A 7,891-nucleotide genomic window follows, 5' to 3' on the forward strand; every position below is an offset into this window, starting at 1 on the left:
TGTTGAGGGGGGGCATTGCTGAAAATCTTGCGTCGGGGGCCTGGCGGGGGGTTGTTACGCCACAGCATGGGAGTGACAACATTAGTTAAAAAGTCCCACGTCTCAACAGTGTCTAGGTAGCTCAGTCAGTAGAGCTCTCGCCTTTGGACCACAAGGGCAGGGGCGTCACAAGGGGTAGGAAAGTGGGACTGAGTTACCAGGGCCCAAGGTGGAGGGGCCCTAGTAACTTTAGCTATTGAAAAATAGCAGATATACAAGCTCACAGCGCGGCACCGAGTGCCGCGCTGCGAGCTTGTAGATCTGCTATTTTTGAAAAGTTGTGAAAATGTGTGAAAATCTTTGAATATATGTATTTTTTAAGCGAACATTTCTAACTCAAATTTTGCTTCTGGGGTCCCTGGAACTAAATATTTTGAGATCGGGGTCCGTGGCCAAATACATATCATCTTGGGGGTCCTTGACATAGATTTCTTGCACACATTTTCACGATTTTTCAAAAATAGCAGATATACAAGCTCGAGTGCCGCGCTGTGAGCTTGTATATCTGCTATTTTTCAATAGTTAACATTCATGGGGGGCCCGCAGTGAATCCTTGTACCCAGGGCCCAGAATTTGGTGTATGGCCCTGCACAAGGGCATAGGTTTGATCCCGGGCACATGCGCAGCAAGGGCATGATTGCAGCAAGTTGTGTGGGAACTTCTGTCAGCCCATGGCGGGCGTGGCACTCCACCTCAACATCTCCCAGGGGTCAAGCGCAGGGACGTGCAGAGAATGTTAGAGAGGCAAGGGCTGAAATTCCTAAAACACCCTTTTGGTGAAAATAGCAGAGCTAGGAGGTCGGCTATTTCCGGTGCCTATATGCCACATTGAACTAAGCATAATCAAGTCAATACTGGAGATGTGGCGTACGGTATGGATGTCTACACAGAGAAGGCAATTCTTTCAACATAAGATGCTGCATTCAAGTTCAGGAGAGTTTAGACAAGGCAATTCTCTTGAATGCTGCCTTCAGGTATAGTATGCAAAGAGGGCATTTGCATTTCTTTCACAATAGTAAAAATTGCTATGGCGAGGGCACTTTTTACAGACGGATAAAAGAGCAGGGGCTCAGGCCCCCTTTGATGTCTATAGCCCCATTTCCACTGTATGGCCAACCCAGAACTAGAACCAGAACTTTCCAGAACCAAGAACTTTCAAGAACCTGTGAAGTTCCGGGATCAAGTTCTGCTTTTGTTTCCATACAACCAGAACTAAGCGGGAAGGTCCCAAAAAAAGACCAGCTGCGCTGCTGGCCCCGCCCATAGGTTCCCAGAACTAAAGTTTAATTCTACCTCAGGAGCAGGACCAAAAAAAGTTCCAGGAACCTTGTCTGGAACCGGGCCGTGCGCAATGGAAACAAAACCAGAACCAAAAAAATAGGTTCAGGTTCCTGAAAGTTTGGTTCCACCTTGCAGTGGAAAAGTGGCTTATGTGTGCACGTGCCTGGTCAAGTGCATTGTAACGGCGATAGACTCCATTCTCAGTTGATTCCGCCAATAAGCCTCTCCGTCCAACTTACTTACTTCTCATTACATGGAAAGGTCGTTGTTGCAGGTGCTGCATCTCCAAGAGTGTATTATTGTTTCCTTACAGTATAGGCTTTGTGTTGACTTAGAGGGGGTCACACTGCCCGCTATTTCTTTTTGAAGCGGTTCGGCAGTCTGTCCTGCGCTGAGGAGATAAGACGGGTGCATTCTGCTTTTTGAGGGGATTTACATAAGTAGGCATGATCCTCTCCCCTGTGGCACAAAGTGGAGGTTCTCCTCCGTTGTGTGTGCGGGTACAAGTTTGTTTGCTAGTTGCCCTTAACCCCTCTGGAGAGCTGTGAAAAGCACAGGCTGTTGTTCCACTCGTCTGATTGACCTTTGCTAACAGGCCACGGACAAGGGCATGCTGGTCCACTGAGGAATGGATGATTAACTTAATGCGCAACATTGTTTTCTCACTCAACAGTAAACATACCAGCATTCCGGTACTTTGTAAGTGTGTGACTTTTAATACCTTTTTAATACCAAATTGTCCAAATAGTCAAATATTACGTAAGAAAGAGGCAAACATTGTGGAAACAAGCTCACAACACCTCATTGGGTTATGCGGGTTGATGGCATCTGCAGTAAAGGAAAGTAATTTTAACCACTTGAACCCTAGCAGTGTTCTTATTCTGGGCTTGTCACGATAGGCAAGTATTTGGCGAGAATAGGCAAACCTTTTCGGCAAAACAAAAGAAATCTCTCTTTCGCTCTAGCACAACCTTGAACACACACGCGCACACACACACACACGCACCCCCACCCCCTGGACATCCTAAGCACGTCCCAGTGCCTTCTGTCGCACGATGCATCTTCTCCTGGGATTGTTCACGGGAGTGTCGTCGGTGGTAGACGCTAAGTAGCCTACATCTTGATCGTGGTCAAGCACATAATTATAGCCACAGAAGTTGCAATGCTCTAAAATCTGCAACTACTATAACGCTTGTAGTTAGAACGAGTGTGTGCATGGTTGTTGTTAGATGTTACAGAACAAACACACACACGCACGCACGCATGCACGCACGCACGCACGCACGCACGCACACACACACCACGCACTCATATATTTCAAAATTATAACCATAGGGCTAGGCCTTAAACCACCAGCAAAGAGGCTCTTCATTCATTATTCTGTGCCCTTTCTGAATGTCTACTGGCTGGAACACTGAACCCTGATAGTGGCCAGGGGGCAGGGGCACACGCTACGCTCCTCTGTCACACCTATATAGACCCACCCCACCCCAGCCTGTGCACTGCAGGCATCTGCTGGGCACAGGATCAGGGAGACACATGGGCACCGAATGGATTTCAGAGCAATAAGTTAACGAGATAATGAGAGGGTTCCCGTACTTTCCCATGCAAGGAAAATAGCTATAGCCTCTGGGCCCCCCCCCCCCCCCAACCCTCAAAGTGAAATGGCTTAAGAAAAAGCCTAAATAGGCCCTCCGTACAGAATCCCCTGCATGGGAGCCGAAATGAGTGTTATGCCAGTGGTTCCCAACGTTTTAGTTCGAGATGTAATGTCTCCCCGTGGGACATCAATGTAGGGAAAAAAAAGACAGATATTAAATTGTTCTGTGACCCTCAGCGACACACAGACATGTCCATTTACAAGCGCAGGCAGTGAATCAAGCCGGATGAACGCTTCAGTTTAGTTTAGTCACCTGAGGAAACGGGGGCAAAACTCTAAGAATGGTTTTGCTTTTACGATTTTTTTTTTGTCCTGAGGAAAGCCTTTGAAACTCAATTTCTTATTTTATTTCTGCCTTTTTTAATATCACCACTGACAGATAAAGTGTAGTCTTCTTTTCCCCATGCATGCATGAAAGATTGTGTGTGTGTGTGTGTGTGTGTGTGTGTGTGTGTGTGTGTGTGTGTGTGTGTGTGCGTGCGTGCGTGTATTTACTCTGATTAATCTGCAAAGCGAGCAAAATAATGGAGGGAAAATTGCACAGTTGAGGGAGATTATTACAATTCACTTTCTCCGGCTACACGCTGAGAAAAATAACCCAATTATTTTCCAAGGTTACTACTGGCATTTACTCTTTTTAATCACAACCCGGGAGTGAAAAGAGCCAAACCCCTATAGTCATGAGCAGCAAACGAATCCTCAGTTCATGCAGCATAAAGATGGGTTATCCAGGGGAGGGAGGTGCCAGCTGAATAATTCACAGCTTTTGTGCAAACTTTTCAACGCAAGGAAAGACTATTCATGCTGCTCTGACTTGCTTGTCAGAAAGTAGTGTTTTAATCCGCATGACGTCTCTGCCAGCAGTTCTTCTGTACACGGTAAAGACTACTTTTTTAAAATTCTGTCGTCGGCAAGGGGGCAAAGTCTCCCTGAAGGACGTTATAACTCAGACTCGCACTAATAAAACAGCTGCGCCGGCTCCCATGTGCGCACACACACACCGACGGAAAACAAGCTTTCAAGGTGATTTGACGTATAAACAACATGGGACTCTTTTTCTCCTCAAGCCTTTATAACAGGCAGGTTGGAGACAGCGTCTGTAATGTCACTGGCAGAGAGATGGGAAGAGAAGCAAAGCCTATAGTTCAAATAAAGTGAAATACAAGTTCCCTGTGTTGTTGAGGCCTGCCCGTGAAGCGTGACTGCTGTCACAGAAAGCTGAAAGATCAACTTTAATATGTATTGAATAAACCTTGGGGAGGTGACACTTTGTGGCAATTTTTGTCAAAATGATATTTTTGCCATGGACATGGACGAATTAGACGACAATAATGTTACCAGAAACACACAAAGAGCCAGCCCCAAATGTATACTAGTGCAGTGGTTCTCAAAGCGGGTCTAGAGGGACCTTCAGGGTTCTTTGAAGGTGGTCCAAATGGACCATTACAGGTCTGTAACTCAGAGAATGTATAATTTGTGTACAAAATCTACAGTTATTGGGGGGCCTTGAAAATAAAACGTCCACTAGCACCACTGTGCTAGTGGACTCCTAATTTGCCATAGTGTCATAGTGTTTCTCAATCTTTTTTGGCTCGAGTACCCCCTTTCCCTGATTTTTGATTCCAAGTACCCCCTTTACCCGAAAAACAACATTTTCCTTATACAACTGCAATTAAAACCATAACTTTTGGTATATGATGCTATGTTGAACCCCCTTTTCAAGAATATAACATCACAAAAAATAAGAAAGGGAGTGAGAGTTTCAAACGGTGCCTCCTGAACAGATTTATTTTCAACACTGGCCATAACATTTCAGTCCAGTTTTCATGTCAATAACTTGCATTCAAACACATCCCAGTTGCCTGGTACCATGTCATTTGTGTTATTAGCATCTATCAGGCTCCAAGTGTCATCATTAAACATGACAGTAAATGTTTTTTCTTCTTCTAATTCAATTGAAGTAAATTATTTAACTATGAATAATATTATCATGATTTATACTTCTATTTTTCTTTTGGGGGGGCATTTTCTGAGTACCCCCTGCAGTACCTCCGCGTACCCCTAGGGGTACACGTACCCCCATTTGAGAAACACTGAAATCAATGTCTTACATATTCTGAAGAAAACCTCAGGACAAGCAATTGGCTTCGCAATGAGAACATTATAAATGTTATGTAAAAACTAAATCAAACGTGCCACGGACACTTTTGTCTATATGACACCACAACGACATCCCAAAGCAAACTCAAGGGGGCGTTGCGGGGGGGCACCCGTCAGCCAGTTGTGCGTTGGGCACCAAAATGGGTTGCAGCGGCCCTGCCTGGGATCCAGACCTGCCTCGCTAACATTCTCTGCACGTCCCTGTCCATCGCTATACAGGGGCGTCACACCAAATTCTGGGCCCTGGGTACAAGGATTCACTGCGGGCCCCCCATGAATGTAAACTATTGAAAAATAGCAGATCTGCAAGCTCACAGCGCGGCACCGAGTGCCGCGCTGCGAGCTTGTATATCTGCTATTTTTGAAAAATCTTGAAAATGTGTGCAAGAAACCTATGTCAAGGACCCCCAAGATGATATGTATTTGGCCACGGACCCCCATCTCAAAATATTTAGTTCCACGGACCCCCAGAAGCAAAATTTGAGTTAGAAATGTTCGCTTAAAAAATACATATATTCAAAGATTTTCACACATTTTCACAACTTTTCAAAAATAGCAGATCTACAAGCTCGCAGCGCGGCACTCGGTGTCGCGCTGTGAGCTTGTATATCTGCTATTTTTCAATAGATAAAAGTTATTAGGGCCCCTCCACCTTGGGCCCCAGTAACTCAGTCCCACTTTCCTACCCCTTGTGACGCCCCTGTCGCTATACATCTGGGAGGCGGGGGGATGCGGTCACAGGTGAAGACCTACCGCGCCTGCATGGGCGGCAATGGACCACGCTGAACCGCCTACACTCTGGAGTCAGAGGTCTGCCGCTTCACATCATTTATTAAGAAGTGGGTCCTGGAAGACACCATGCACACGCGGCGAGTCTGAGCAGACCGCCGAGCATTATAATTACCTCCTGCCCCCTAGACCACCTTCAGGAAGGCAGCCTCTTCAGCGTAGGACCAGAGACGACCGACCGGGCAAGGATACACGACGTTGAACTGGTTATCTGAGGATACACGGAGGAAGAAACATAAATCGTCGGGTACACCTCATTATGTCCAAAACTGTTTCACGATTCAAAAATAGCGAGATCTGCAGATGTGCTGCTTTTGATGCATTTGTGTGACGCTGTAGTATGGTCAAGTAGGACAGTATATCATTCATGTAAGGGAAAAAATATATATAGGCCTATATATATATATATTGTGGCCCAAAACAATACGCAAAACCCTGTGAAGAGAAAAGAAGACAGATGAGCGGATGCCCCGAACCCGGGAAGAATTTATGTTTAGTTTATTATGCCTGAATATCATCATTTATTCTCCCCCCTCCCCGCTAATGTTCAGTTATCCCCCCAATAAATGCAGTTTTGTGCACACTTGAATTGCTGTTTGTGTCTTGGTCTGGTTCAGTATAATATTAGTACGTAAACAGTACATAAGTACATGTACAGTATAAGTATATAAACGATATATTTGACCGGAGTAACCCAGGGCCCTATACTAGGTCCGCTCCTTATTTGCTTGAATCTGCTAGAAGGTTCACCCCAGAATAAGGACACTGTGGTGTTCATGTGGTTATCACTTATAACCACATGAACTGGAGTTATAAATGGATACAAATACAATATCACTGAGGATGTTGCTGCTTGTGTGTGTGTGTGTGTGTGTGTGTGTGTGTGTGTGTGTGTGTGTGTGTGTGTGTGTGTGTGTGTGTGTGTGTGTGTGTGTGTGTGTGTGTGTGTGTGTGTGTGTGTGTGTGCGCGTGACACGTGCAAGTCTGAGAGTGTGTGTAATGAATCATCAGCGCACAGCACAGAATAGGGCAGTTCTGGAGTAATGATTATTACTTCAGAATCCACGTGGCAAGTGACAAGTGTGTGTGTGTGTGTGTGTGTGTGTGTGTGTGTGTGTGTGTGTGTGTGTGTGTGAGAGAGATAGAGAGAGAGAGAGAGAGAGAGAGAGAGAGAGAGAGAGAGAGAGAGAGTGGGAGGCAGGCAGAGAGAGTGGGCCTGGATTGTTAGAGACACCTCATGTAACCAATGAGCCTCAGGGACGTGCAGAGAATGTTACGTGCTGAAATTTCGAAAGAGGGCCTTTTGGTGAAAATATTGAAAATAACAGACCTCCAAGCTCACAACGTTGCGACCGCGACGCGTTGTGGCGCGTTGTGACGCGTTGTGAGCTTGGAGGTCGGCTATTTTCAGTACTTATTCATGGTCTGGAGAGGGCACTTTTCACAGACGGGGTAAAAGGGCAGGGGCTCGAGCCCCCTTTGATATGTGCATGTGCCTGAGCCTCACGGTGCTGGAGATGTTGGGAGCTCTTAGCAACAAGCTGTGCTGTGCTCACCAACGCACCGCCGGTCCGCACCCCCTCCTTTCAAACTTCTACTGAGATCTGCCACCCACGCAAACACGCACACACACAACCACATGCACACGTACGCACGCACGACAAGACATATGCGCACACATCCAACAAATCCCAAATACACCCACATACATTGTCTTGGTTTAACTCTGATGGGTAAACCAAGACACACACACAAACACACACACACACACGCACACACACACACACACACACACACACACACACACACACACACACACACACACACACACACACACACACACACACACACGTGAGCGCTCACACAGAGACATGTGTGTAAGTAACCACATGCTCTCTCTCTTTCTCACACACACACACACACACATGCGCGCGCACACACACACACACACACACACACACA

This window comes from Nannobrachium achirus (genome assembly GCF_963921795.1).
Source record: "Nannobrachium achirus genome assembly, chromosome: 13".
Lineage (NCBI taxonomy): Eukaryota > Metazoa > Chordata > Actinopteri > Myctophiformes > Myctophidae > Nannobrachium > Nannobrachium achirus.